The sequence below is a fragment of the Rhagoletis zephyria genome, unplaced genomic scaffold (assembly GCF_001687245.7).
Source record: "Rhagoletis zephyria isolate East Lansing unplaced genomic scaffold, Rhagoletis_zephyria_1.1 Rzeph_scaffold_15155, whole genome shotgun sequence".
Lineage (NCBI taxonomy): Eukaryota > Metazoa > Arthropoda > Insecta > Diptera > Tephritidae > Rhagoletis > Rhagoletis zephyria.
The window spans coordinates 1-5,242 of NW_016172222.1; the positions used below are offsets into that span (position 1 = coordinate 1).

The window sequence follows — 5,242 nt, forward strand, 5'->3', positions numbered from 1 at the left end:
CGGATACAATCAAATGATGGCAGATCGAATGGGTAGCTAGATAGATTCCTAAAGATTTCCTTAAGATTTCGGGAATTTTGGTTTGCAGGGTATATCCTATTTAGTTATAGAACATACAAAAAAGGGCATGTTGAAGCAGCTAAAACTTAATGGGCTATAAAACTGCGTACCAAAATTTTTTTTTTTAAGTTTGAAATTTTGTTAAAAATGTTTTGAATTCTTATACACCAGCACGGGCATGATGAGTGAGTTATGCGAGTGATTTTTGTACGACGAGAAAGGACTTTACTTCGCAATTGCCTACTCAGCCCAAAGTAGCACTTGTTGGCAAGAATGGAGTGATTTTCCGTTGGATTTCAAGGCTGGCATTATTATTGGTGTTAATGCTGGTTTCCAAATAAACGAAGTCGGCTCTTTTTTCAAACTTGTAAATAACTGTCTAGAGTGACGTGGGTGACAATACGCTTATGCTCCGACGGTTTGTGTGACGTTTTGTCCTCTTCACCACCAAATCGCTTTGTTTATCTATATAATCCCGAGAAGGTAGAACATACATTGCCCTTGTTTTTACTGATGTTGTCGATGTCATCGGCATACCCCAGCAATTGTACGTTTTTGTAAAGAATTGTGCTCGAAAGATTCAGTCGTTTGGCTGTTAATATCTTCTCGAAGCATCATATTAAAGAAATCACATGTCTGGAACTCCGTTTGGTAGAAAACGGCTCGGAGAGGTCTTTTCCAATTCTGACGGAGCTGGTGGTATTAGATAGAATGTTAGAGGCTGTGCACTGCGACCTTAGGTCTATTGTGCCCTGGTGGTATTGCTCAACGTCATTTTAGGCAGACGTATTAGTTTCTCGGGGAAACTAAATCGAGACATCTTCTTTTCGTTAAAGTGGCATTCAAGTCAACAAATAGATGGTATCCTGTATTTGATTGGCCCAAAGCCACTCAGTTCGTTGACGGTGGTGTTCAGTCTTTCAGACAATACACTCGGTAAGATCTTGTAAGCTATGCTTGGAAGGCTGATCCCGCGGTAGTTGGTGGATGACACGGAACACACTTAAATTCCAGTCGCCGGGCTATGCGTTCATCTGACCATATTCTGCATTAGGGTTGATGCATGCAACTCCTCGCCACTTTGATTGAATAGCTCGGCTGGTATTAAGGATGTGCAACAAATGCCATATATGTAAATCTAAATTTTGGGACTCGCTGGATAAAGATCCAATTTTTGCATAAATCAATCCGTAGGATTTGTCTTCAATTATTGCAAATATTTTTTTCTTTATGATTATACGTATTATCTAACCAGAAAACTACTGTTAGTTATATCTGTTTTTGTTTTAATTCCCGTTTACTATGTTCCATCCACAAGTTATAATTTCGGATCTGATTTTTGAGTTTTGCCTCTTTTGAAGACAGTGTGGGCTATAAATAAACAAAAGAAAAATGGCCAATACTGGTCAAAATGCCACTTAACTTAATAAGTTGACCAAAAGTATATATATGGACTCATTTGAATGTATGTATGTACATACATTAAGTGGTCCTAAACAAGTAAAGTCGGAATTTTAATGCTCTCACCCGCTAGGTTTGTTCTATATCGAAAAAATATACCCCTAATTTTTTATTTTGAAATCAAAAAATATTTAGAGGTCGCTCAAAGCGCCGAAAGTTTTCCATATATTTTATATGGGGAAAAAACAACTTCCTAGAAATGGTTTCGAATTCTTGAAAATCAATATTTTTCGTGCGGAAAACTGCTTGTCTTCAGGACACTTCCAATAACAATACCCACTTGTTTATTTGACCAATTTTTAATACTAAATAATTTTTTATTCATCCCCCCATTGTATTTTCTGACATTTTCTGGAGGCTTTGGCGGACCTATAAAATATAGACACTAGAAAAAATTTGTTAAATAAATAATTGCGTATTATTATTGGGAATATCCTGAAGAGAAACAAAGTTTTCCGATCGAATTATATTGCTTTTCAAGAATTCCATTCCATTTCTACAGAAAGTGTTTTTCCCCCCATATAAAATACATGGGAAACTATTAGAGCTTTGAGCGACTTCTAAATATTTTTTGATTGCAAAACAAAAAATAGGGGTATTTTCGTTCGGTATATTCTAGCATAAAAATTCCGACTTATTCTTATTCGCGTGCATTTTTGGACCACCCTAATGTGCACACATACATATGTGACTGTTCATTATTTACTTATATTTTAGTACTAGTTATTGCCGGCATGTCTTCGTTATGTTTACATAAAATCTTTCTAACTCATGTACATATACATATGTACATACATACATACATATATGTATGTCTGTATGTACGTATAAATATATATTATTTGTTACCAAGAATGATGAATACAAGATTGCGCCGATCAGAGAGGATTTTTGAGAATAACTTTTGTGTGACGTCACACTGGTGCAATTGCGAGAGAGAAATGCCAAAACGTGAGCAAGAATGGAAGAAGAAGAAAAAATGTTGCAAGGAAAACGTAAACAAGTTGCACAAGTGTGACGTCATGCAAACAACGATTCTGTCAAATTCGTTAAGAGAGAAATGGCGGTCCGAGATCAGGCGCAACGTTTGTATTCTCTCAATCGTGATTTGTTACTATATTCGTTTTCACTGTTTACCTTATTTCAAATAATTTAGTGCTTTTTAAATATAAACAGTTTAACTGGCACATATCTGCGTATGTATGTATATATTGGTTAATGGTTGGCTTGGCTTGACATTCCAGGTGTTGCTGTATGGGACAAATCCACACTTTATCGCACATTGTTGTATTCAAGTTCTTTATTATTAAATGTTATCAATAAATGAAGCATGAAAATTTTAGACTATTTGATTATAAGTATGTATTTAAAATAATTTTTGTTTTCCGTTACCTCCATTTCCCCATCTTTTTTCATATTAGAGTATTTCTTACATTCCACTATCCAGTTCCCTCCCTCCGTCTCCATATCTCTACTAAACCATTTTGTAAATGCTTTATACATATGTCCTATGTACATACATACATGCATATTTCAGCAAATTATTAAATACTAATACATATGTTCTAGTAGATCTTGCTGCATCCTCTTACTTTACTCCTTAGCTGCTTTATACCTTTAGTCACACGCAGTGCCTCACTCGATAGTCCGTTCGTTTGCCGTAACGTTTAACAGCCCCCTCACCACCTTCCTTATCATTCTTCGTCAGTATTTCACTGGCGTTTTTCGTTTTCGTTTTCGTTTTATATACGCCTTTAACCCTCTTTGTCTCCGACCATTGCAGGCTACAGCACCGCTGCTAAAGACTCCGCTGTCTCAAGCACAGCAGGCGTACGCAACGGCTGCCACCACATATACGGCTGTGGCGGCTAGGGCTGCTTATGGCGCTGCTGCCGCCGCTGCACAGCCAGCACTGGCCGGTTACGCCACCGTCGCGGGGTAAGTTTCGCTTGAAAGTGTGCAGACTCTAATTATTACGCGCAAATTCGCAACATAGCCACTAATCCTCCACTAATACCATCTTCCCTAACTTACGATTTATTCCCTCCAACATTGTATATGCATGTAATTCATATCGTGCATATCGAGACCTTACCGTAGTTTAGATGTAACCAACAATAATGCAATTTTATAGAAAAAAAAAACTTTACAAAATTTAGCTACTGCCTTTCCGGATTTTTAATCTATCAATACAGTTTTTCTATGGCTTTGGCTTCAGAGAAAAAGCTTCCAGTGTTAGTAAAAAAGTGTGAATGTATCGAAACTTGAAGGCAAGTTCTTGGTCGGGTTACGTCGAATTTATTAAAGCACATAACGCTCACATCGCATCCAAAAGGAAAAATCTTTTTAGCAAGGCCCTGTCTGAAAGCGTTTATTTAGAAGCGCTGCTTAATTTACCAACTGGTTTCCTATTTCTGCCACATTCAATTTTATTTTGTTTTATTTGCCATCGTGTTTTTACATATATTTAGTATAAGACCAAAAAATCTGCACAACGTACTCCCTCTTCCAAAGAGCCACAGCTAAAAATCAGATCCGGAAATATAACAGCTTGAACATATTCAACGCAAGTAATACAAAAATAGGTATAACAGTTCATTTATGAAAAACATCTACATACCTATTTTTTTTAGTTGTTTTGAAAAATGTGAGCGGTATGTATGTTTTTGGTATCAATTATACGATAAAATACGCTTAGCTCGGCTAAAATACAAATAAAAATTGTTTTCGAGATAGGTACTTGGGCATATTTTGTATAGCACTCTTTTCTAGACTTGAATGTGAATCGAAAGCCTCAAGCGCATTATTTATTTCGAACGGGTTACCACCGTGAGCCTAATTATCGTTGCCAATTTACTTAAAATTAAAATCGTCGATTCCCAAAACTAAGCTGTTTTTGTTTAATCTATTCGAAATGTTGTTAAAAAAGACATTTGCAGAAATTTGTCTGTAGAACTTGGATGATTGGCGAAATTTCATAACGAGACAGCAACATTATGAGACCTTTAAGAAAAGGAGATATCTCGCTTGCGATCCCGCTAATTTGGACAACAGGCCGTAACTAGGAATAACGGAGTTTTATAATGGTTTTCTCTGAAGGAAGCCGTGAAGAATTAGGGTTGTCATTAGAACCAAAGCTTTAGACCTTAATATCAATTTAGTTAGTGAATTTTTATTATTATTTTTTCCTCTAATTTTACCCACTGATTTAATTTTTTTCTTTTTGTAGCAAGGTAAAGAGAAGAAAAATCGAAGATCTAATTAGTTTCGAATTGACCTTAATTAACGCGTGCAAAACTCTAACAAAACTTAACAATTTTTGCTAACAACTACAAAGAACCGCTGATGAGACTTCAAGCCCCTCCCGCTCATATAATCCTCAATCAACTAACCATTAATAATAATTAACACTGAACTAATAAATATCTCATGTAAATAACCTTTTGTGCATTCTGTTTTACAAAATTTCTGCTGCTGCTCTGAATTCCTGAAAACGCAGATACGCCGCAAGAGAGTATGCAGATCCCTATTTAGGACATGGCATAGGACCGGTACCCGGCTATGGGGTGAGTTTTTTGACATGTAAAAAACCTAAATATAGAGCAATTAATTAATTAATATTATTTTTGTTGAAAACAACAGGCAACCATGTATCGAGGTGGATTCAATCGTTTCACGCCATATTAATTTAAGAAGATACCTGGACGACTAGGTATGGAGA

The 5,242-nt window shown here is 36.2% G+C and overlaps 1 long non-coding RNA gene across 1 annotated transcript; it reads left to right on the forward strand.

Annotated features, from left to right (window-relative positions):
- The first annotated feature begins 2,502 nt into the window (after nucleotides 1–2,502).
- On the forward strand, nucleotides 2,503–5,242 carry LOC108378875 (uncharacterized). Its single transcript, XR_001849439.1, has 3 exons — nucleotides 2,503–3,459; nucleotides 5,021–5,087; nucleotides 5,164–5,242. It is a non-coding gene; the product is annotated as an uncharacterized LOC108378875 (long non-coding RNA).